The sequence below is a fragment of the Salvelinus fontinalis genome, unplaced genomic scaffold (assembly GCF_029448725.1).
Source record: "Salvelinus fontinalis isolate EN_2023a unplaced genomic scaffold, ASM2944872v1 scaffold_1603, whole genome shotgun sequence".
NCBI classification, from domain to species: Eukaryota; Metazoa; Chordata; class Actinopteri; order Salmoniformes; family Salmonidae; genus Salvelinus; species Salvelinus fontinalis.
Window position 1 is genome coordinate 1 of NW_026601812.1, and position 25,642 is coordinate 25,642.

Sequence of the window (25,642 nt, forward strand, 5' to 3'; positions counted from 1 at the left end):
TTTATTATATTTTTCGGAGAGAGATTAAAGTAGATGTGACGTGTCAAAATTTGATTGATGACCCTATGTGAACTCTATGTGAACTCTATGTGAACCCTATGTAGTGATGACGTGTGCATGTCTTCTGGTCAGGCAAGCCTGGTTAGGTGGGGGCTATGGGGTGAGTAAGGGTCCATTTGACAGGCCGTTAATGATTGATGACCCAAGCCTGATTTATGACCCTATGTAATGATTTATGACCCTATGTCATGTAGAAGGGTGCATGCCCAGGGGGGTTGGTGGGGTTGAGTAAGTGACCATGTGTCAGGTCAACCTGTTACTGTTTCTCACGGTTTGGGTTGGTTAATGCCCCTTATAAAGCCGCTGAACAATTCCTGTTTAAGAGTGCACAAGATAACCCCCTGAATATTAAACAAAAATGACACCTATGCCAATTTTAGGGATGTTATGCTCGGCTTGTCATGAACCCAGTGACCAAAGCCTTGAAAAAGTTCTGTGTGAAGCTCCAGAATGTTTTAAAGGATTTTTGGGTACGAGTGAGGGCCCTATGTCTTACATATTCCACCCTGAGGATTCTACGGTAAAGATATTCACAGACAGTGGATCCAAACCCATTTATCAGGCAAAACCTGGGATTTTTTCTCCTGCTCTGGGGATGAGAGAATGGCTAAAGATCAGGCTGGCTCTCTGTAAAATTGAACAGGCTCTGAGTGGTACAAATGTGCCAGGATATGCGTTGCAAGAACAGGTCTGCGGACGCAGTGATCTGAAAGCTCTAAGAATCGCTTCAATGGACTATAGCCCTGACAACAAAGTGACAATTTTAGCCTGTGAATTTTATGATGGTGCTAATGCTACAAAGTCTGTCAATTCTCCTGTAGCTTCCAGAGCCTGCAAAGATGTCAACTTTTTTATGCCTGTGTTTAGTTTTAAATGGTTGGATTATCCGATTTTCATAACCCTTATGAATAAGCTGGACATTCTCTTCCAAAATGGTGAACAGTTACAGCGCTGGGCGAGGCTTTCCTTGAGACAGAGTCAAGACCAAAAGGCCCGACGTCGGATCTACCCCTGGAGTGAAAACTTACCAAGTGTTGATGTACCTAGCAAGAGAGCCTTGCCTTTTGAGGGCGAACTCGACACGGACAATGGCGGGTGGTGGCATCAGATCCCTGGATCTGTAAGAAAGGCATCGTAAAAGACCTTAATAATGTAAGGCTATAAAATGTATGTACTAAATATTTTGAATGAAATAAATGGTTTTAAAATCAGAATCTCACCACGTTATGAACTCTCGCGTTTGTTCACTCTTAGCGCAGTCTGTCCCTGAGAAAAAACTTGCGGAAAAAGCCATGTGCGCGCGTATGTGCGTGAGGGAGTTTTCTTTAGTGGCTGTGTGTGTTTCAAAAACAGAAAAAGTGGGGGGCTGGGGTGTGTGTGTTAAAAAAATACCCTTGCATCTGCGCTCAAGGCTCTCTCTCTCTCTCTCTCTCGCTCTATGCCAGGGGGGGTCGTTTGAAACCAAGGTTTACACTAGCCTGCAAAACAGATGCCTACCCCCCAACAATAATATTGTGTCTTACGACTCCTAATCTTAAAGGCCTTTCATAAAACTATTTTTTAGGTGGGCTAAAAAGTCATTCATCCCAGCGATGTCGAGACCACCCCACCCCTGCATCTAGGTGCTAGCACCCCGGAGATTTTAGAAGATCCAAAAGGATCCTAATGTTTAGACACACCCAATACCATGTGTTTGAAATGTGTCAAATATACCATGGGCGGGGGTATAGCCCGAAAAAACGACAAACCCCAAATGCTATGTAAAAATCATTCAGGGGTTTTTCTCTAGGTCGTAGGGTACAAAAGCGCTAGAAACCAGGGGCAATGTTAGCAGCGTTTTAGTTCCGATGCAAACAGCACCTCCAGAAACTCCAAGAATCGTTATCGGACTGAAGCGTTAAAAAGATAATCGGGGAAAACAGTCTAATGGATCTATCGCAAGGTGAGTTCTTGAAATAAAATCTTTATATTAGATTTGGTTGTTGTGGGGAATTGTTTGAAAAGCGGGGTATGTTATAGAAATATTAAACAAGCATTAGGACCAGTATGCTTACCGTATAACAAGGCAATATTAGCTAAAGTGATTATAGCTTTAATATTGTCGAATGTTTTATAGATTCTGAAGCATTCACGCAGATACTCCGAGGTATAACTGAGCTCGAACCATCCAATGGGGCTCCGGAACAAAGTGCAGACAAACAAACGCCTACCCTGAATTGTAAACGTAAGTAAGCTCCAAGAATTCCATACATAAAAATATTTATACCTTAAAAACAAAAAGTGTGGGCATCTTATATTAAAAGTTATTTTATATGTTTACAGAGGACCTAAAGCCTAGAAGGTTAAACGAGGCCCTATGGAGCCTGAACGGTTTCTGCCAAGCATATGACTACGAGACAATTATCCCCTATGAACCGGATGTTTTTACACACAAGCCACGAACACAGGATTTAAACGGCAGGTCAACTCCCCTGGGACAGGACAACGTTGTCCCCCATATTTCTAAACACCAAAGGATAATTAGTGCTCAGATCCACAGTTCCGCTTCACCCGAACAATTCTACTTGGCCGATATTCACGAGACCTCGTTCCAAGGACAAGGTATGAATCAATTATATATTATTATTTATAGCGTTATTTTATTATTTTTTTATTTATATATATTTTTTTTTTTATGTCGAAATATGTTAAAACCAGGCCTTATATTGTTTTTTTTTTTTTTCAGGCTCAACATCTACCGAACCTGCAGATGCTGTAATACTGGCTGAACAAAGACATCAGCCCCTGGTTTCAGAACTTCTTCAGAACAGCCCTCGTCAAAAAAGCCGAGGTATTTAATTAATGTATTGTTAATATATAGGCTTATATCTGAAATGTATTTGGCATTTTTAACATAGTTTTAGGGTTAATAACCTATTTTTGTATGTATTATTTTTTATTTCAGACTCCTCACCGGCTTATAAAGACAACACACAAACATCGGAGGATGCCCAGACAAGCATCCCCGAGGAGGCTCCAAAGACACCAGTCAAGAAAACAGCGAAACCTGATGATTTCAAAGATTTAAATGACATTTCTGAGGTAGACGATTTGATGTTCTGTGAAGCTGCCAACCTTCTTGAATCGGCCAATTCTGTGGGGGCAACAGCAGATTCTGAAATAGAACAAGACCGTTTTTTCAAAGCGTTTACCCTGGGTTTAAAATCACGAAAGGCTCTACTCCAGAGGCGCATGTGTATTCTACTCGAGCATCAATACAATCAGGATGTGTCATTCTGGCGTAGCGAGCTACCCCGTATGTTAAAAAACATTAGGGCTAAAACAAGCAAATACCGCCGTTAAAAAACACACATGTAAACACACACACACACATCCTTAATTAGACAAATGGCGCCCCCTATAGACCTAAGTGAGACAATTGAAACCCTCTTAGCCATGATCCCTACAGAGCTCCAAGATATAGTGAACCATATGAATGATTCGGGGGTAATTGACATAATGACAATAGATGAAAATCTATTATCACAGATTCCCTCCGAACTCATAGACATTATTACACGTATGAATGAGTCAGGGCCTTCCGAGGAAAACATGTTATCACAGATTCCCGAAACCATCATATCTCTAATTACCCAGCTTAACGCGAGCCCTAGGTTTAATTCGGCCCCACATACACCTCTAAGACAGCCTTTAACAACATTGTCCGAAGAGTCTGAAAGTCAATATGATGTTTTTGAACAGTTGGACAAATGTCTAGCAAATCTGGAGGGGGGCGGTCTTGAGCTCAGTGTACAGAACGAGAACCCAAGGTTTAATTCGGCACCCCAGACACCTATAAATCAGCCTTTAACACCAATGTCCGAAGAGTCTGAAACCCAATACGATGTTTTTGAACAGTTGGACAATTGCCTAGCAAATCTGGAGGGGGGAGGTCTTGATCGAAGTGTACATGTTTTGCGCCGAAATAAATTCCACAATATTGAGGTTCGACAGTTTTTCAATTTCGCATGGGGGGGTCAGATTCGGGAATATGCTGTGTTTTACGTAATGCTTATGGACACTTTGAATGAACTGTTAGATAGGGTTAGAGATTATAGCGAACCTAGGGATCTCTTACAGTTGGAAATTTGTGGAGACAGTCTGCAGAGCCGTGTATCGCTTATTTTACAGAATGGTGAAGCAGATCTTGAACAATTTGTTAAACTGCTAGAACGCCTTGTTCAGTCAAATTTAAACGTGCTAGCAGATAGGACCCTCGAACTTGTAGTACAATTAGTACGTCAACCACAAGGGGGCGGGGGTCAGAGACGAAAGCTCGAGAGTTTAATGCAGTCCGAAATCATAAGCAATAAAAGGGCCTACCTCATAATCGTTCCCAATCCTGGTAATAAGCTATGCTTTGCCCTAGGTCTGGCCCACTTACTCAGCCCAGGATGTACTGATCTAGCCTCGTTACAAAAAGCTCGAGAGCTACAAACTGCTGTGGGTCTCGGTATACAGGATGCTGTGGCTTTCTCAGACATAGTCAAATTTGAAAACTTTCTGAACATCAAGATTGTGGTTTTGTACCACAGTAGGGCTAATGACGCTCTCCTCAAGTTCCAAAATATACCCGAACCACATCCTAAGACTATGTATTTTTATGTGCAAAATGAGCATTACTATGCCGTAACTAACATCACAGCCTTTTTAGGCGCACCATATGTCTGTCAAGCCTGTCATACCGGCTACACACGCATGGGGGGGCACTCGTGCCGTTATAACTGTTCAGTATGTCTGGATAAACATTGCCCTATGCAAATGCTAAACTTGACACCCTGTGAGGATTGTCACCGCACATGTCGTTCGGCCTACTGTTACGAAAAACACAAAACTGAAACATGGCACCCCAAGGCCTGTAAATCTGTAAGCAGTTGTGACATTAACAAGAAATGTCCAAAATGTCATTGCAATTACAACCTTAAAATAGACAGCCCTAAACCCCATGTTTGTGGAATTCTACATTGCCCAATCTGTAGAGGGCCTTTGAAAAGCAGAGACGCGGAAGTGCTTCAAGAAGTACCACATGAGTGTTACATTCAGCCCTTGGCTGAAGATGAACATACAGAGAAATATGTTTTTTATGATTTTGAGACAAATCAGCAATCAGGGGTTCATTTGCCTATTTTTGTATCCACCATGACTTTCAAGGGTGAAAAGTGGTCGGCCGAGGGGCCCAATTGTGCCCGGCTCTTTCTAAAACATTTTAGAAAAGCCCAGTACAGAAACTTCACGTTTATAGCTCACAATGCTAGGGCCTATGACGCCTATCTGCTTCTGAACCCTTTGATACAGCAAGGCGTGGCCCCCAGTGTCATAGCTCAAGGGAGTAAAATATTATGCTTTGTTGACCCCGCCTTCAAACAGAGATACATCGACAGCTTAAGCTTCTTACCCATGAGATTGGCTCAAATGCCAGAGGCCTTGGGTTTTGAAAACTCTGTCAAAGGCTATTTCCCTCATTTCTTCACATCTGAGGAGAATCTACATTATATAGGCACTTATCCATCCCCCGAAATGTACGGGTGTGATCAAATGTCTCCCAAAGAGCGTGAGAGATTCATGACATGGTACGAGACCGTAAGACATGGCACTTTTGATTTCCATAAAGAGATGGAATCATACTGTGACAATGACGTTGTTATACTTCGTGAAGGATGCCTCAGATTCAGAGAAGAGGTAATCAAAGATGCGGGCATTGACCCCTGGAGCTGTACAACTATTGCATCAGCGTGCATGAAAACCTATCGTACACACTATCTAACTCCTGAATCTATAGCTATCCCATCGCCAGACAACTACCGACGCCAATTCAAGGCCTACTCTAGTGGTTCCATTCAATGGTTGGAGTACTTGGGCCAGGATAAAGATATTTTTATCCAACATGCTTTGAATCGGGGGGAGAAGGCTTTTGGGCCTTACCATGTAGATGGATACACACAGATTGACGGGGTTGAGACAGTGTATGAGTACAACGGTTGTTTCTTCCACGGTTGTAAATTATGCTTTGTCCCCCAGGCCTTGTGTGTCCTAACCCAAAAGACTTTTGGGGAAATGTACCAAGAGTTTCAAGACAAACTGAATTCTTTAAAGGCTACTTACGGGTTAAAAGTTGTGGTTTTGTGGGAGCACGAATGGACAGCCCTCAAAAAGGCAGATCCTAGTGTTAAGGCCTTCCTTACCCATTATGACCCTCCAGAGCCCCTGGAACCGCGACAGGCCTTGTTTGGAGGCCGGACCAATGCTTTGACATTGCGTTATGTAGCTCAACCCGACGAGACAATAGGCTATGTAGATTTTACATCCCTATATCCTCATGTAATGAGTTCCTCATTCTATCCTATAGGGCATCCTGAAATTATTCACAGCGACTTTGACGAACCCCAAAATTATTTTGGTTTAATCAAAGCGACTGTCTACCCTCCTAGGGGGCTGTTTATACCTGTGTTGCCTTACAAGGGTCCTAAAGGAAAACTTTTCTTTCCCCTTTGTCGCACATGCTGTGAAAACCACAACCAGGAAAACCCCTGTGATCACACAGATCAAGAAAGAGCCCTGACCGGTGTATGGGTCACTGTAGAATTCTCTAAGGCTTTAGAGAAGGGGTATCGTGTGGCCAAAATCTTTGAAGTGTGGAACTTTTCCAGGAAATCAGACACACTTTTTAAAGAGTACATCAAAACCTTCTTGAGATGCAAGCAGATGGCTTCAGGCTATCCTGCATCGGTCACAGATCAAGAAAGTAAAGACCAGTACATTCAAGACTACCATGACAGAGAAGGCATACTTCTTGACCCTGACAGAATAGAGGTCAACAAAACCAAAAGAAATGTGTCGAAATTGTACTTGAACTCCCTTTGGGGGAAATTAGCGCAGAGATGCAATATGCTAACAACTTCGATCATTAAAGACCCCGAAGAATTTTTGGAATTTGTTTTTTCTGACCAATACGAAATTTCACATTTTTCCTTCTTGAGTCAAGACATTGCCTTGGTGCAATGGAGGCGCCACCAAAAGTGGGTTCTACCCCCGGGTAATGTAAATGTGTTTCTTGCAGCATTTACCACAGCCTATGGCCGCCTTGAACTGTACACCCTCATGGAACAGCTTCAGAGGCGGGTTCTTTACCACGACACAGACTCTGTGGTCTATGTAAGCAAACCGGGGGATTGGAACCCCCCACTTAGCAACTATCTTGGGGGTTTAACGAGTGAACTCGAAGAGGGTGACCATATTACAGAATGGTCCTCATGTGGTCCAAAAAGCTATGCTTTTAGGACTAAAGCCAATCACGTGGTGTTGAAAGCCAAAGGCGTGACTCAAAACTATGAAAATGCACCGCGTGTAAACTTGGAATCAATCACGCGCTTGGTCGAGGGGTTCGTAAAGGACAAGAATAGTGACTTGGAGATTTTGAGCTCCTACAACAAAATAGTGAGGGATAAAAAGGGGTTCCATCTAAGAAACGCACCACTCACTAAAAGATTCAGGGTAGTCTATGACAAGAGACAGCTATTGCCTGACGGTACCACATTGCCCTTTGGCTACTGACTTATGCTACAAGCCCCAGTGTGTCTTAAAGCTTAAGATATTATGACTGCTGTCGAGGGTTTTGACCCCCGTCTACAATTGCCTTTTTCAGCATTAATTGCAGGCCCTTCAAACAGTGGTAAAACTTTTTTTGTAAAAAGTATTTTAGAGAATTCTGAACATGTGTTATCTCAAAAGCCTGACAATATTGTATGGTGTTATTCATGTTACCAACCTCTGTATGATGAATTATTGAAGACAATAAAAATCAAGTTTGTTGAAGGAATACCCGATTCTCTGTCTGATGATGAACTTCTCCCCCCACATGTAAATAATCTGCTGGTTTTGGACGATATGCTATTTGCTGGTAGCGAACACCCTGAAATTGCACGAGCTTTTACCCAATATACTCATCATAGAAACCTGTCCGTGCTTTACTTGGTCCAGAATGTGTTTCACCAAGGTAAAAATAGTCGGACCATTAGCTTGAATGCCAACTACATGGTATTGTTTAAAAATCCTAGAGACAAACTGCAAATTAGCACTCTAGCTCAGCAGATGTACCCTGGACGGAAATCATACTTTATGGAGAGCTATGAGGACGCTACCAAAGAGCCATTTTCTTATTTAATCGTGGATTTAAAAGCAAATACTCCAGAACACCTTAGGCTACGTACAGGGCTGTTTCCGGGGGAGAGGCCTGCTGCATACCTTCCTAAAAAGTAAACGCTATGTCTCTGCGTTTAAAAAGAAACCTCCCCCTCTTGAGAAGGCTAGTGGGGTCTACAGCTAAAGAACGGAAGGCCATCTTGGGTCGCTGTTCTTCAGATCTCATATTAGCCCTATGTGAGATTGCTTTGAATCTTCTCAAAGGACGCATTCCACTCACCCTGAACCAATTGAAAAAATTAAGGAGACAAAAGACAGCGATCAAACTCTTTGCCAATAAAAGGGCCAGTCTTCAAAAGAAAAGACATAGTATACAACAGTCTGGGGGTTTTCTTCTACCTTTACTCAGTATAGCCGTGCCCTTCATCACCAGCCTTATTGCGGCCAGACGTGGGGGTTGAACACGTGGTGTGATGGCCACTAAAATGTACTTGGTGCCTCAACAAGAGTTGGATAGACTTAAAAAACAAATGCAGGGTCCTGAAGATATCAGACAAACAGCGGAAAATGATTTGGATACGGCCATGAAGGATGTTTTGAACCGAAAAGGATTGAACCCCTATGATAAGATTCAAAAATACACAAACCTAATGCAAAGGTATTTGACTCGGGTAAAGCAAGGGGAGAGAGAGACTAACCATTTAACCCTTTCCCTACCGGACCCTTTAACAGATGTCGAACCTAACGATAGCCATGCCCCTGTAAGGCCTGTACCGGCGATCTTACCTAGTGGAGATAATATGTCGGGTGAAGCTCAAATGCCATTTGAAGATAAAGTTATGCATGACCTACTGACACATGTGCCTTTACGTAACAGGAAGAATGTTAAATACATTATGAACAAGATAAAAGACTCAAAGGGGATAGCTGCTTGGAACGACTCTGGAGAGTTTATCCTTCAGGGCTCTGTGGTTAGGGGGTCCCATATGCAGGACTTGCTTAAAAGTACCACGGCTGCCCACAAGGTTGCTGATGACCGAAGGCCTCCCGGCTGGCGTCAGTTTCTTAAGGCCCTGGCAATCCTCAACATCCCCCTCTCCGGTGTACCCAACCATAAGCTTCGTCAACAGATTCAAGCTTTAAAACAAAAGCCTTCAACGAGATACAGCACCCCTAAAGATGCCCCAACGACACCGTCCCCCTATGAAAGCGATGATGCTAACTCATTTACTCCCATGAACGTTTCAGGACCTTTTCCTAAACCCGATCTCTCGGCGTGGTTAGACTTTTGAAAATGACTTTTGAATGACTATGATTAAATTCAATAAATTTTTTATTTGAAAAATAAGCAAGTTAACATTTGTGGCATTCTTGAAACATATGACGTGAGCATACGCCTTGATTACGCGTTCTTAAAGGACACACATTTGAACACTTTTGATATTTTCTAACAAAACAAGATACAAGGTTATCATTACTTCTTAAATCATCCTTATAAAGAGACATAACATCTTCAAAAGAAACTCCCCGGGCTCTTTGGCACAGGTAAAATACACAGTGGTGACCGCATGTAGTGGAAAGGTTATCTTGCACTTGTTTGATGTTGTAGTAGATCTTTGTACCGTTTAGGGTCAAAAAATCTTTAATAGATTTAGGGAAATGTGAAAAACCGGGGGGAAAGCCATAGGAATCAAAAAAAGTTGAGATTTTTCGTCCACCTTCCTGTTCTAATGTCATAGCTAGCCAATGTTCACCAGGCATGTGTTTAGGATGGGTATTGACAATAAACATTGCAGGCCTCTCAGGCCATATCTCAATAGGTAATTCATCACAAGCCAACACTCCACAAAATTGTTTTCCAATCAAGCGGCTCATGAGCCCGTCCAACTCTTGGGTATTCATGTCTTTGTTCAAAGGTCCTTAATAATAATCCACTAAGACCTGTCTTCGGGCATTCACTTCCAAGATTGAATCAGAGCATGCGTAAACAATCATGCTAACTGTACAGGCTAAAGGTGTACGGAAACGCATTTCCAGCCTGAGGTTACCTTGGGACACCACAGACAGATTTCCTGAGGTGTCATCATCAGGTGATAAATTGAAAGCATACAATGTGTAACCCTCTGCAAAATCATTTCTGTCAATAGGTAAAGAGAGATCTTTTAGATGTCGCCCTGTAGCCAGGAATAGATTGTAAAATTCTCGCACAGATATGTTGTTATTAAATTGTGGTTGGAAAGCCTTCGCCGGAACCTGACGTCCGTCCTGACAGAGCGCTACATACTCTGCATTGAAGTGCTGAAAATTAAAGGGTTTTTTATCTAAACTGCCCGTATTAGAGGCGTGATCAACCAGACCTATAACCACATATCTAGGTAAAGGGCCTAGAAATAGGTTTTCTTGACTGCAGATTCTACTGCCCACAGGTATGCTAAAGGTTTTCATGGTAATTCTTTGGAGAGGGTAAAGGGCATTTCCTTTCATCAAAGCATGTGAGTGACCCAGGCGCACGGCCGGAGATACAGATACTTTTTTAATAAAAAGGGTTGCCCCCAACACTTTCAAACTAAAATCCCCGTCTTGGGGAGACATCAGGCAAAAATCATCCTTGGCCCTGGTTAATTTTAATCTTAAATCAACCGAATTTAAGAGTAACCGTTCTTGAAAGAAAATGTCAGAGTGTATAGGGCCTAGCAAATGAAACTCTCGAGATTCGGCGCAGTAGCGAGCTCGTGCCGCTAGTCCTTTGTTTGCACCGGTGGAAGGGTCTGTCGATTCCATAGAGGCTCCTGCAGTATCCTTGCTAAACAGCCCGGCGCTAAATTGGGTTTTGAGAGTGTCTTCGGAGTAGTTTAGTAAACACTCCATGATGGCTCTATAAGGGTATGTAGCGCTGCTTTGACTGATTAGGCGTTCACCCAAAGTCACATCAACTTGGGAGAAAATGGTGGCCAAGGGGTAATTAATGAGACTCACTTTGGCATCGCCTGCAATATTAGACCCATCTCTTTTGGTCACTTTTAGACGTAAATGCACCAAGGTGTTGTTGAGGTCCAGATAGTTGTCACCATGGCCTGGTATGAAAAATTCGATAGGCCCGTTATCGGTAATAGCAGAGAGAGGGGCTATCTCCACATAACTGGATCTATCTATTGAATGCTGCGTTAACGGTGCCGTGAAAAGATCGAGTTCTGTCTTTATAGCTTCAGAGGACATTCGATGTAAAAGAGCCATGTCACTTATTCTTTTAGAAAATACTTCCTAGTATTCTTTTAGCCTGTTTTGGTACAGACCTCCTCACTTTACCCCGTCTTTGACTTACTGAGGTTCTTTTAACAGTTAACCGCCGCTTTTTAGGTGCCGGCCTACGCCTTAAACCAGGGGGTCTCTTTTTTGGCCTTCGAGACAATATCATAAGCCCCGAGCCTTCTTGATGCTCCACCTCTGGTGACGCCCTTCGGGTCATAGCATTGGCTACAACCTCACTTACTATATTTTTAGCCGCTGATTTTAAATGTGGTTTGGCTATGCTGAAGCCTCTCTTCATAAACGGTAAAACCATCCTGAAGAGGTTACGGAATATACCTCCTATCCCCGAACCATACATTGTCGGCGCTCCATGATATCCTGGTAGTCCATTACCCACTTGATCCACATAGTATGAAACATAACGGTTAGGGTCGAGCTGATGGTGCTCCATAACACTTTTATTTGTATTATGTTTATAAATATAATACAGCTATTATATATGTAGAGAGGTTTTGGTGGGTCTAAAGTGGAGTTTTACAATCGTTTTACCATAAGTAAATTCAATGTTTTCGTTCTGATCCGTTTTAAGCTCAACCAGAATGTTTTCAATATAGTTCTTGCTGACATGTACGTAGTGCGGCTTGTCATAATTGACAGTGACGATGTCCCCATCCTTGCCGTCTATATGAACTGTTCGCAGGAGGGGCACACAGCTGTCTCCGACCCTTTGATAGGTTATGATGTCGGTATAGACAAATATGTTGTAAAAGCCTGCATGTATATCCGCAGGGAATGGGAATAATTTATCGTTCACATACGTCCATTTATTGGGACCCATCCCCAACATGTAGGATAAATTACCGCTGGTCTTTATACCTCCGTTAGCAGGCCCTGAGATTTGTATCCTTTTATGGATTGGATTGTAGAATAGGAATATTTCCATCTTGTTCAGGGTTAGGTGTTCATTCAACTCTGAGACGATCCTGTCGACGGTTCTATAGAAACCTTTTTTAAGCTTAATAAGTTTCGCAGGTTCCGAGAACCTTTTGCAATAAAAATCACGGTCCTTAGCTTTGATATTATACCAACTATGGGGGTATGTAATCTCGCTGAGACCTACTTCCCAAGCCTCTGATAACTCTATAGGCTTTGGAAAATTGGTTGTATACTTCGAACTCTGATTATTACGATATATCTGTGCCGACGCATTACTGGGGAGAGTCAGGTAGAAGCCGCTGTGTTCCATGATGCCCAACTGTGTACACGCGAATGATGCGCTAGTTATCATGACTAGGGGTTTAAATTAATCCCCGTTGCCTCCACCACATCCTGCTCCAATACCCAACTGTTGAACTTTTGAGGCCAGTTTTTCCAGCGGACCAGTAACCATTTTTTACCCTTTTCTCTCTTCTGATCTAGAATCTCCTCCACGTGAAAGACTTTGTCTTTACCCAACTGGACCTTCTGTAATTCCTTCTCATAAAAAGATCCCTCTATAAGATCCCCGTCATAATCTTTTAATTTGTAGACCGGCGGAATGCGTGGCAGACATTCGGTAACGGTAAACAACTCCGAGCTAAAGCCTTGTTCGTATTTTTTGTCGAAAACACCCCTCAACTTTGATATACGCACCAAGTCACCCACTAGGAATTTAAAAGTCATTTTTTTCTTACGGCGAAGTGGGAACAAACCATACATATTTTTAAAGACTTGAAAAGAGTTTTCCGAAGAGACCTCCGAGGGCTTCATACGTATAGTCTTATGGTAGCTGTGGTTGTACCCGTTTACTAAATCCTGAACTATGTCTGTATATCGGTTGGTGTTGTGAGCTGTAAAATATCGCCACATCCGCTCTTTCAAAGTCCTATTAAAGCGTTCCACAACCGAAGCTTTCAAATCAGAGCCTGTAGCAAAATGTACTATATTATACTTATTCATTAGCTTCTGAAATGTTTTATTAAAAAATTCTTTTCCGCCATCCGTCTGCACTTTCTTGGGTGCGCCTCCTGCCTTCAAGATCGATTCAAAGGCCCTGGTCACCTCTGCCCCGCTCTTATTTTTTAACACCCTTACATAGGCTAATTTAGAGAAAATATCTATAACCGTTAGCATGTAGCGATTTCCATCATTTTTATCGGCAAGGGACTGCATGTCACATAGATCCGCCTGAAATTGTGATAATGGATGCGTAGAAAAAACTCTATTTCTTGGAAAATGTTTTCTTACAGGTTTATGTAGAGTGTAGGCATCTTGCTCTGATAACCATTCATTCACTTTAGCATCGCTTAACAGACTACCTGTTTCTTCGACTATAGCTCTCTGTAAACGCTCTTTACCCCCATAAGACCCGGGGTTAGAGGGATTATAATATATGTTTTTCAACAGCTGCTCAGCCATCCTTCTTGCCTCTCTGAGGTACAATAACTGTAATGAGCCACTTTCATATAACGACAACATTTCAGTTTGTGAATTTTTATTTTAAGAATGCAACAATTATTACGTATACAGACAATTCAGGATTTGTTGCAAGATACAAGTCCCCGTTTTCTCAACAATCACAGCATGCAACACCCTGTATATATTGTTTAGATTTACAGGTTTGTTTCGCTGAATTTTTAAAACACACACGTCTGATATATAAGTATATAAACAACAAATATGATACACATTCACATTAAAGGGTGGTTCAAACAAATAATGTAAAATCTTAGCCAAAGTTATTTCTAGTTCTTCAGAATCCTCAACAAGCCTTGATACCATATGTGACCATTGTAAACTCTCGCCCGTATGTCGGACATGTTTCATGATTTGCTCCATTTTTAACAAACGCTCTACATTAGCCCAGGTATTGTGTGTCGTGTAGAACGATCCCTTGTTCACTTTATTTTCAATAATTTGATGCATAACATTTGTAAGGTCTCTCAAAAGAAAAAAGGTATTTATTCGCTCAAACATCGTAGACACATAGTTACCCATAGCTCTAAATAAACAAAATGTCACTCGGTCTCTTGGGATTTATTGAGCCAGAAAAGCATCACATCAGCCACCACAGCTTCCCTGTATTTGTTGTCGTCCACCAGGGTGTGTCGGATTTCTTTGAGTTTCTCATGGATGAAGATGGCCTCCTTCAGTTCATGTAGGAAGGCTTCGGTTACCCCGTAAACTCTAGGGATAGACGGCACAATACCCATAGACTCCAGGGCGATGACCAGCGCTGGTATAAAACGGCAGGACCACAGTCTTTTCACCAGCTCCTCAAAATGATTGAAAAAGTAGTATCTAGGAGGGTCGTAGAGGCAAGGATGACGACGCTGGCTGGGATGATTGATCTCACAGCCGATGCATTTTTCTCGTATATATTCGCCAATCACCACGTTTAAAAGTGTAGCTACAGAGGCCTTGATTGTATCCACAAAAATAGTACTGGCCACCCCATCAAACACATCCTCAGGCTGGGTAAATGTCGGGGGTGTCACGGGTCTTGCCAGGGGTGCGTAGAGTGTAGGGCTTCGTGGCATAGAGTCTTTAGTGTCGGGCCCCCATGACGTAGTGGCTTCCTCGTAGATGGTCTGGAGATCCATGGTGTATGCTGAAATGAAGAACTGGCTGCTTTTTTCTTTTTATTGTAGAACAAGGCCATTGGGTATCTGGGGGGGCGGGGTTAAAGCATCCGCTTACTTAGTTTTCTTCTGACGCTGTATCTTCTTGAGGCTCTTTTGCATCGTAATCTTTACGATTCGTATATATTATGCACTTCTTTAAATGAACAAGGCTCTGACGCTGTTGGCTCTGTACAAAGAGAGCATCCAACGGTTGCAACATTTTCAATTCCAGTACATCCCAACTCTTAAAAGGAATAAGCAGACGCAGTCGGGTATCCCCAGTCAGGCCACCACCCCTAAGGTTGTGGTTTCGGATTGCCTCGGTGCCGATATAGAACTCCACGCTGCCGCACGGTCGGCCATTCTGTCTTTGTATTTTCACCCTGTGAAATATTTGTCCTGAGGAGTCTGGGGTACCTTCCCAACGGGTCTCGTGGCCCGTGAACACACTATACCCCTTGGTGATAAGGCTCAGTTCAGGACACACAACCTTGCGAAAAACCGACCAGTCTTCAACACCATATTCCAAGCCTACAGTCTGGTCTGTATATTCTTCTCCTTCATCTACCGTATAGAGGGTCACTCTACAGGCCAGGTAATCAAACCGATACCCCCACTGCTGGCCATTAGACATCAACACTTGATCTGTCAGAGCATTTGCTGGCGGTATTTGGGTTCTATACACATTTAAAAAACGTTTTTTTGGCGCATCATATATTGCTGGTTGATACTTTGCCCTTGCTCTATGGGCAACCCGAGGGCCTGCTTCAGTTGTTACCGTCATCACTTCTTTGGTACCGATCCCAAATTCCATGGTTATTCTTAAGATCTTGTGCACTCTTAAACAGGAATTGTTCAGCGGCTTTATAAGGGGCATTAACCAACCCAAACCGTGAGAAACAGTAACAGGTTGACCTGACACATGGTCACTTACTCAACCCCACCAACCCCCCTGGGCATGCACCCTTCTACATGACATAGGGTCATAAATCATTACATAGGGTCATAAATCAGGCTTGGGTCATCAATCATTAACGGCCTGTCAAATGGACCCTTACTCACCCCATAGCCCCCACCTAACCAGGCTTGCCTGACCAGAAGACATGCACACGTCATCACTACATAGGGTTCACATAGAGTTCACATAGAGTTCACATAGGGTCATCAATCAAATTTTGACACGTCACATCTACTTTAATCTCTCTTTTCGGGTTTAACAAGGCATCTCACCTATGACGTGTGGCTTGACTTTAGATGCGGCGAGTTCGATTACCCTGCAGACTATAAAAGTGTCTTCAGAATATGGCCATTTTGACATGAATATAAAAATCCCTCAGATAGGACCAAAAAAGTGTCTGGAGCAATCCGTCAGGGTAAGAGTGACAACAGGTCCACATGTCAAAATGGGGGAAATCTTAGCAAAAGGCTTAATGGTTATTCATGAGAATCCTGTTGTTGTATTTTTGAGTGTATCATGGGATCTCACCTGAAATCTGTGGCTTGCCCACAAACCTGTAACCTATGCTACTGTTGCCTATAGAGCTAGAAGGATGGATAACCAGGTGTGTAAATGTGTGAGGTGAGATAGATGGCCTGCAGTCCTATCCCAAATGGACACCTGATCCCTATGTACTTGTGGAGATCTGAGAGGATGTGATTGGTATATGAAACACGAATAAACTTCCACCTCCGGAGGGGTCAAAAAATGTATTTTCATTGTCGGCAGGATTCGAAACTGCGCGGGAAGATCCCAATGGATTTCTAGTCCATCGCCTTAACCACTCGGCCACGACAACTGTGACAGTCGAATTGTTTGTTAGAAGTGAAGGGCCCGGCAGGCATAGCCTAGAGCAAAAGATAATTTAATAACTGAAGGATAATGTAGTAAGTCACTATAATGCATTAACTTCATGAAATGTTCCCCTCATTCAGTTGTTATTAAGTACTGCTTTTTCTTATTTTCTTTGTCCAGCTCCAGAAGGTTGAGAGGGATAATTTACTAATTGTTATTTCACTGTGTGAAGTTGTTATTTCATCTTCTGATTATTACTGCAAAGCAGCATGAATCCTGCGCGAGAGGCGCTAAACAACTGTCAGAAGTGGGATTTGAACCCACGCCTCCAGGGGAGACTGCGACCTGAACGCAGCGCCTTAGACCGCTCGGCCATCCTGACTGCTGGACAGTAACTGGGTTTCGGGTTAAAGAGTAGAAGACCAGTAAATGACCAGTAAATAAAGACCAGTAAATGCACGATACTGACTTGCACTTTCAATAGTCATTTGTTTTTATCAATTACAAGCTCCAGTCATTGATTTAACCTCAATATGGCCTTCAATGGGAAACGCGTAGAAAATCGTCATTGATTGAGCGCTAAAGTGGCCTCAGAATATGGACATTCTGATATAAATGATCAAATTGCTCAGATAAGACCGAAAAGGTGTCTGGAAGTATCAGCAACCATCAGGGTAAGAGTGACAACAGGTCCACATGGGGGAAATCTTAACAAATGGCTTAATGGGTATTTGCAGCGCAATCTTGTTTTTATTTATTTTTAGGGTTTAACAAGGCAGCTCACCTGTGACCTGTGGCTTGACTTTAGATGCGGCGACTTCGATCATCCTGAAGACTATATTTTTGTTCTTCCCGCCAATACAATCCACTGACAACGACCGACGAGTTGTGCCTTCCGAGATGCCTTTTGTTATTTGCCTGTTTGGGAAATTGCGCGATTCTTGCAATTCTCTTTCAGCCTCTCATCAACTAGCTGTTTTTGCAGAATGTTACAAATACGATAGTTATTCACTAGTCATATTAACTAGGTGTTATTTCCATTACCGTAAGTCATTTATTTATCAACTGGTTTTCAACAAAGCAGCATGACATGCAGGCGCTAAAGAGTTGTCAGAAGTGGATGTCGAACACACGCCTCCAGGGGAGACTGCGACCTGAATGGCTTAATGGTTATTTTCAACGCAATCGTGTTTTTATTATATTTTTCGGGTTTAACAAGGCATCTCACCTATGACGTGTGGCTTGACTTTAGATGCGGCGAGTTCGATTACCCTGCAGACTATAAAAGTGTCTTCAGAATATGGCCATTTTGACATGAATATAAAAATCCCTCAGATAGGACCAAAAAAGTGTCTGGAGCAATCCGTCAGGGTAAGAGTGACAACAGGTCCACATGTCAAAATGGGGGAAATCTTAGCAAAAGGCTTAATGGTTATTCATGAGAATCCTGTTGTTGTATTTTTGAGTGTATCATGGGATCTCACCTGAAATCTGTGGCTTGCCCACAAACCTGTAACCTATGCTACTGTTGCCTATAGAGCTAGAAGGATGGATAACCAGGTGTGTAAATGTGTGAGGTGAGATAGATGGCCTGCAGTCCTATCCCAAATGGACACCTGATCCCTATGTACTTGTGGAGATCTGAGAGGATGTGATTGGTATATGAAACACGAATAAACTTCCACCTCCGGAGGGGTCAAAAAATGTATTTTCGTTGTCGGCAGGATTCGAAACTGCGCGGGAAGATCCCAATGGATTTCTAGTCCATCGCCTTAACCACTCGGCCACGACAACTGTGACAGTCGAATTGTTTGTTAGAAGTGAAGGGCCCGGCAGGCATAGCCTAGAGCAAAAGATAATTTAATAACTGAAGGATAATGTAGTAAGTCACTATAATGCATTAACTTCATGAAATGTTCCCCTCATTCAGTTGTTATTAAGTACTGCTTTTTCTTATTTTCTTTGTCCAGCTCCAGAAGGTTGAGAGGGATAATTTACTAATTGTTATTTCACTGTGTGAAGTTGTTATTTCATCTTCTGATTATTACTGCAAAGCAGCATGACTCCTGCGCGAGAGGCGCTAAACAACTGTCAGAAGTGGGATTTGAACCCACGCCTCCAGGGGAGACTGCGACCTGAACGCAGCGCCTTAGACCGCTCGGCCATCCTGACTGCTGGACAGTAACTGGGTTTCGGGTTAAAGAGTAGAAGACCAGTAAATGACCAGTAAATAAAGACCAGTAAATGCACGATACTGACTTGCACTTTCAATAGTCATTTGTTTTGATCAATTACAAGCTCCAGTCATTGATTTAACCTCAATATGGCCTTCAATGGGAAACGCGTAGAAAATCGTCATTGATTGAGCGCTAAAGTGGCCTCAGAATATGGACATTCTGATATAAATGATCAAATTGCTCAGATAAGACCGAAAAGGTGTCTGGAAGTATCAGCAACCATCAGGGTAAGAGTGACAACAGGTCCACATGGGGGAAATCTTAACAAATGGCTTAATGGGTATTTGCAGCGCAATCTTGTTTTTATTTATTTTTAGGGTTTAACAAGGCAGCTCACCTGTGACCTGTGGCTTGACTTTAGATGCGGCGACTTCGATCATCCTGAAGACTATATTTTTGTTCTTCCCGCCAATACAATCCACTGACAACGACCGACGAGTTGTGCCTTCCGAGATGCCTTTTGTTATTTGCCTGTTTGGGAAATTGCGCGATTCTTGCAATTCTCTTTCAGCCTCTCATCAACTAGCTGTTTTTGCAGAATGTTACAAATACGATAGTTATTCACTAGTCATATTAACTAGGTGTTATTTCCATTACCGTAAGTCATTTATTTATCAACTGGTTTTCAACAAAGCAGCATGACATGCAGGCGCTAAAGAGTTGTCAGAAGTGGATGTCGAACACACGCCTCCAGGGGAGACTGCGACCTGAATGGCTTAATGGTTATTTTCAACGCAATCGTGTTTTTATTATATTTTTCGGGTTTAACAAGGCATCTCACCTATGACGTGTGGCTTGACTTTAGATGCGGCGAGTTCGATTACCCTGCAGACTATAAAAGTGTCTTCAGAATATGGCCATTTTGACATGAATATAAAAATCCCTCAGATAGGACCAAAAAAGTGTCTGGAGCAATCCGTCAGGGTAAGAGTGACAACAGGTCCACATGTCAAAATGGGGGAAATCTTAGCAAAAGGCTTAATGGTTATTCATGAGAATCCTGTTGTTGTATTTTTGAGTGTATCATGGGATCTCACCTGAAATCTGTGGCTTGCCCACAAACCTGTAACCTATGCTACTGTTGCCTATAGAGCTAGAAGGATGGATAACCAGGTGTGTAAATGTGTGAGGTGAGATAGATGGCCTGCAGTCCTATCCCAAATGGACACCTGATCCCTATGTACTTGTGGAGATCTGAGAGGATGTGATTGGTATATGAAACACGAATAAACTTCCACCTCCGGAGGGGTCAAAAAATGTATTTTCGTTGTCGGCAGGATTCGAAACTGCGCGGGAAGATCCCAATGGATTTCTAGTCCATCGCCTTAACCACTCGGCCACGACAACTGTGACAGTCGAATTGTTTGTTAGAAGTGAAGGGCCCGGCAGGCATAGCCTAGAGCAAAAGATAATTTAATAACTGAAGGATAATGTAGTAAGTCACTATAATGCATTAACTTCATGAAATGTTCCCCTCATTCAGTTGTTATTAAGTACTGCTTTTTCTTATTTTCTTTGTCCAGCTCCAGAAGGTTGAGAGGGATAATTTACTAATTGTTATTTCACTGTGTGAAGTTGTTATTTCATCTTCTGATTATTACTGCAAAGCAGCATGACTCCTGCGCGAGAGGCGCTAAACAACTGTCAGAAGTGGGATTTGAACCCACGCCTCCAGGGGAGACTGCGACCTGAACGCAGCGCCTTAGACCGCTCGGCCATCCTGACTGCTGGACAGTAACTGGGTTTCGGGTTAAAGAGTAGAAGACCAGTAAATGACCAGTAAATAAAGACCAGTAAATGCACGATACTGACTTGCACTTTCAATAGTCATTTGTTTTTATCAATTACAAGCTCCAGTCATTGATTTAACCTCAATATGGCCTTCAATGGGAAACGCGTAGAAAATCGTCATTGATTGAGCGCTAAAGTGGCCTCAGAATATGGACATTCTGATATAAATGATCAAATTGCTCAGATAAGACCGAAAAGGTGTCTGGAAGTATCAGCAACCATCAGGGTAAGAGTGACAACAGGTCCACATGGGGGAAATCTTAACAAATGGCTTAATGGGTATTTGCAGCGCAATCTTGTTTTTATTTATTTTTAGGGTTTAACAAGGCAGCTCACCTGTGACCTGTGGCTTGACTTTAGATGCGGCGACTTCGATCATCCTGAAGACTATATTTTTGTTCTTCCCGCCAATACAATCCACTGACAACGACCGACGAGTTGTGCCTTCCGAGATGCCTTTTGTTATTTGCCTGTTTGGGAAATTGCGCGATTCTTGCAATTCTCTTTCAGCCTCTCATCAACTAGCTGTTTTTGCAGAATGTTACAAATACGATAGTTATTCACTAGTCATATTAACTAGGTGTTATTTCCATTACCGTAAGTCATTTATTTATCAACTGGTTTTCAACAAAGCAGCATGACATGCAGGCGCTAAAGAGTTGTCAGAAGTGGATGTCGAACACACGCCTCCAGGGGAGACTGCGACCTGAATGGCTTAATGGTTATTTTCAACGCAATCGTGTTTTTATTATATTTTTCGGGTTTAACAAGGCATCTCACCTATGACGTGTGGCTTGACTTTAGATGCGGCGAGTTCGATTACCCTGCAGACTATAAAAGTGTCTTCAGAATATGGCCATTTTGACATGAATATAAAAATCCCTCAGATAGGACCAAAAAAGTGTCTGGAGCAATCCGTCAGGGTAAGAGTGACAACAGGTCCACATGTCAAAATGGGGGAAATCTTAGCAAAAGGCTTAATGGTTATTCATGAGAATCCTGTTGTTGTATTTTTGAGTGTATCATGGGATCTCACCTGAAATCTGTGGCTTGCCCACAAACCTGTAACCTATGCTACTGTTGCCTATAGAGCTAGAAGGATGGATAACCAGGTGTGTAAATGTGTGAGGTGAGATAGATGGCCTGCAGTCCTATCCCAAATGGACACCTGATCCCTATGTACTTGTGGAGATCTGAGAGGATGTGATTGGTATATGAAACACGAATAAACTTCCACCTCCGGAGGGGTCAAAAAATGTATTTTCGTTGTCGGCAGGATTCGAAACTGCGCGGGAAGATCCCAATGGATTTCTAGTCCATCGCCTTAACCACTCGGCCACGACAACTGTGACAGTCGAATTGTTTGTTAGAAGTGAAGGGCCCGGCAGGCATAGCCTAGAGCAAAAGATAATTTAATAACTGAAGGATAATGTAGTAAGTCACTATAATGCATTAACTTCATGAAATGTTCCCCTCATTCAGTTGTTATTAAGTACTGCTTTTTCTTATTTTCTTTGTCCAGCTCCAGAAGGTTGAGAGGGATAATTTACTAATTGTTATTTCACTGTGTGAAGTTGTTATTTCATCTTCTGATTATTACTGCAAAGCAGCATGACTCCTGCGCGAGAGGCGCTAAACAACTGTCAGAAGTGGGATTTGAACCCACGCCTCCAGGGGAGACTGCGACCTGAACGCAGCGCCTTAGACCGCTCGGCCATCCTGACTGCTGGACAGTAACTGGGTTTCGGGTTAAAGAGTAGAAGACCAGTAAATGACCAGTAAATAAAGACCAGTAAATGCACGATACTGACTTGCACTTTCAATAGTCATTTGTTTTTATCAATTACAAGCTCCAGTCATTGATTTAACCTCAATATGGCCTTCAATGGGAAACGCGTAGAAAATCGTCATTGATTGAGCGCTAAAGTGGCCTCAGAATATGGACATTCTGATATAAATGATCAAATTGCTCAGATAAGACCGAAAAGGTGTCTGGAAGTATCAGCAACCATCAGGGTAAGAGTGACAACAGGTCCACATGGGGGAAATCTTAACAAATGGCTTAATGGGTATTTGCAGCGCAATCTTGTTTTTATTTATTTTTAGGGTTTAACAAGGCAGCTCACCTGTGACCTGTGGCTTGACTTTAGATGCGGCGACTTCGATCATCCTGAAGACTATATTTTTGTTCTTCCCGCCAATACAATCCACTGACAACGACCGACGAGTTGTGCCTTCCGAGATGCCTTTTGTTATTTGCCTGTTTGGGAAATTGCGCGATTCTTGCAATTCTCTTTCAGCCTCTCATCAACTAGCTGTTTTTGCAGAATGTTACAAATACGATAGTTATTCACTAGTCATATTAACTAGGTGTTATTTCCATTACCGTAAGTCATTTATTTATCAACTGGTTTTCAACAAAGCAGCATGACATGCAGGCGCTAAAGAGTTGTCAGAAGTGGATGTCGAACACACGCCTCCAGGGGAGACTGCGACCTGAATGGCTTAATGGTTATTTTCAACGCAATCGTGTTTTTATTATATTTTTCGGGTTTAACAAGGCATCTCACCTATGACGTGTGGCTTGACTTTAGATGCGGCGAGTTCGATTACCCTGCAGACTATAAAAGTGTCTTCAGAATATGGCCATTTTGACATGAATATAAAAATCCCTCAGATAGGACCAAAAAAGTGTCTGGAGCAATCCGTCAGGGTAAGAGTGACAACAGGTCCACATGTCAAAATGGGGGAAATCTTAGCAAAAGGCTTAATGGTTATTCATGAGAATCCTGTTGTTGTATTTTTGAGTGTATCATGGGATCTCACCTGAAATCTGTGGCTTGCCCACAAACCTGTAACCTATGCTACTGTTGCCTATAGAGCTAGAAGGATGGATAACCAGGTGTGTAAATGTGTGAGGTGAGATAGATGGCCTGCAGTCCTATCCCAAATGGACACCTGATCCCTATGTACTTGTGGAGATCTGAGAGGATGTGATTGGTATATGAAACACGAATAAACTTCCACCTCCGGAGGGGTCAAAAAATGTATTTTCGTTGTCGGCAGGATTCGAACCTGCGCGGGAAGATCCCAATGGATTTCTAGTCCATCGCCTTAACCACTCGGCCACGACAACTGTGACAGTCGAATTGTTTGTTAGAAGTGAAGGGCCCGGCAGGCATAGCCTAGAGCAAAAGATAATTTAATAACTGAAGGATAATGTAGTAAGTCACTATAATGCATTAACTTCATGAAATGTTCCCCTCATTCAGTTGTTATTAAGTACTGCTTTTTCTTATTTTCTTTGTCCAGCTCCAGAAGGTTGAGAGGGATAATTTACTAATTGTTATTTCACTGTGTGAAGTTGTTATTTCATCTTCTGATTATTACTGCAAAGCAGCATGACTCCTGCGCGAGAGGCGCTAAACAACTGTCAGAAGTGGGATTTGAACCCACGCCTCCAGGGGAGACTGCGACCTGAACGCAGCGCCTTAGACCGCTCGGCCATCCTGACTGCTGGACAGTAACTGGGTTTCGGGTTAAAGAGTAGAAGACCAGTAAATGACCAGTAAATAAAGACCAGTAAATGCACGATACTGACTTGCACTTTCAATAGTCATTTGTTTTGATCAATTACAAGCTCCAGTCATTGATTTAACCTCAATATGGCCTTCAATGGGAAACGCGTAGAAAATCGTCATTGATTGAGCGCTAAAGTGGCCTCAGAATATGGACATTCTGATATAAATGATCAAATTGCTCAGATAAGACCGAAAAGGTGTCTGGAAGTATCAGCAACCATCAGGGTAAGAGTGACAACAGGTCCACATGGGGGAAATCTTAACAAATGGCTTAATGGGTATTTGCAGCGCAATCTTGTTTTTATTTATTTTTAGGGTTTAACAAGGCAGCTCACCTGTGACCTGTGGCTTGACTTTAGATGCGGCGACTTCGATCATCCTGAAGACTATATTTTTGTTCTTCCCGCCAATACAATCCACTGACAACGACCGACGAGTTGTGCCTTCCGAGATGCCTTTTGTTATTTGCCTGTTTGGGAAATTGCGCGATTCTTGCAATTCTCTTTCAGCCTCTCATCAACTAGCTGTTTTTGCAGAATGTTACAAATACGATAGTTATTCACTAGTCATATTAACTAGGTGTTATTTCCATTACCGTAAGTCATTTATTTATCAACTGGTTTTCAACAAAGCAGCATGACATGCAGGCGCTAAAGAGTTGTCAGAAGTGGATGTCGAACACACGCCTCCAGGGGAGACTGCGACCTGAATGGCTTAATGGTTATTTTCAACGCAATCGTGTTTTTATTATATTTTTCGGGTTTAACAAGGCATCTCACCTATGACGTGTGGCTTGACTTTAGATGCGGCGAGTTCGATTACCCTGCAGACTATAAAAGTGTCTTCAGAATATGGCCATTTTGACATGAATATAAAAATCCCTCAGATAGGACCAAAAAAGTGTCTGGAGCAATCCGTCAGGGTAAGAGTGACAACAGGTCCACATGTCAAAATGGGGGAAATCTTAGCAAAAGGCTTAATGGTTATTCATGAGAATCCTGTTGTTGTATTTTTGAGTGTATCATGGGATCTCACCTGAAATCTGTGGCTTGCCCACAAACCTGTAACCTATGCTACTGTTGCCTATAGAGCTAGAAGGATGGATAACCAGGTGTGTAAATGTGTGAGGTGAGATAGATGGCCTGCAGTCCT

At 42.5% G+C, this 25,642-nt stretch overlaps 10 non-coding genes across 10 annotated transcripts; all 10 read right to left on the minus strand.

Annotated features, from left to right (window-relative positions):
* Window positions 1–16,803: 16,803 nt before the first annotated feature.
* trnas-aga (transfer RNA serine (anticodon AGA)) lies at window positions 16,804–16,885 on the minus strand. The gene has a single exon. It is a non-coding gene; the product is annotated as a tRNA-Ser (tRNA).
* A 295-nt stretch (window positions 16,886–17,180) lies between these two features.
* Window positions 17,181–17,263, minus strand: trnal-cag (transfer RNA leucine (anticodon CAG)). Its single transcript has one exon. It is a non-coding gene; the product is annotated as a tRNA-Leu (tRNA).
* Window positions 17,264–18,593: 1,330 nt separating this feature from the next.
* Window positions 18,594–18,675, minus strand: trnas-aga (transfer RNA serine (anticodon AGA)). The gene has a single exon. It is a non-coding gene; the product is annotated as a tRNA-Ser (tRNA).
* Window positions 18,676–18,970: 295 nt separating this feature from the next.
* On the minus strand, window positions 18,971–19,053 carry trnal-cag (transfer RNA leucine (anticodon CAG)). Its single transcript has one exon. It is a non-coding gene; the product is annotated as a tRNA-Leu (tRNA).
* A 1,330-nt stretch (window positions 19,054–20,383) lies between these two features.
* On the minus strand, window positions 20,384–20,465 carry trnas-aga (transfer RNA serine (anticodon AGA)). Its single transcript has one exon. It is a non-coding gene; the product is annotated as a tRNA-Ser (tRNA).
* Window positions 20,466–20,760: 295 nt separating this feature from the next.
* trnal-cag (transfer RNA leucine (anticodon CAG)) lies at window positions 20,761–20,843 on the minus strand. The gene has a single exon. It is a non-coding gene; the product is annotated as a tRNA-Leu (tRNA).
* Window positions 20,844–22,173: 1,330 nt separating this feature from the next.
* Window positions 22,174–22,255, minus strand: trnas-aga (transfer RNA serine (anticodon AGA)). The gene has a single exon. It is a non-coding gene; the product is annotated as a tRNA-Ser (tRNA).
* Window positions 22,256–22,550: 295 nt separating this feature from the next.
* On the minus strand, window positions 22,551–22,633 carry trnal-cag (transfer RNA leucine (anticodon CAG)). The gene has a single exon. It is a non-coding gene; the product is annotated as a tRNA-Leu (tRNA).
* Window positions 22,634–23,963: 1,330 nt separating this feature from the next.
* On the minus strand, window positions 23,964–24,045 carry trnas-aga (transfer RNA serine (anticodon AGA)). The gene has a single exon. It is a non-coding gene; the product is annotated as a tRNA-Ser (tRNA).
* A 295-nt stretch (window positions 24,046–24,340) lies between these two features.
* trnal-cag (transfer RNA leucine (anticodon CAG)) lies at window positions 24,341–24,423 on the minus strand. Its single transcript has one exon. It is a non-coding gene; the product is annotated as a tRNA-Leu (tRNA).
* Between the last annotated feature and the right edge of the window lie 1,219 nt (window positions 24,424–25,642).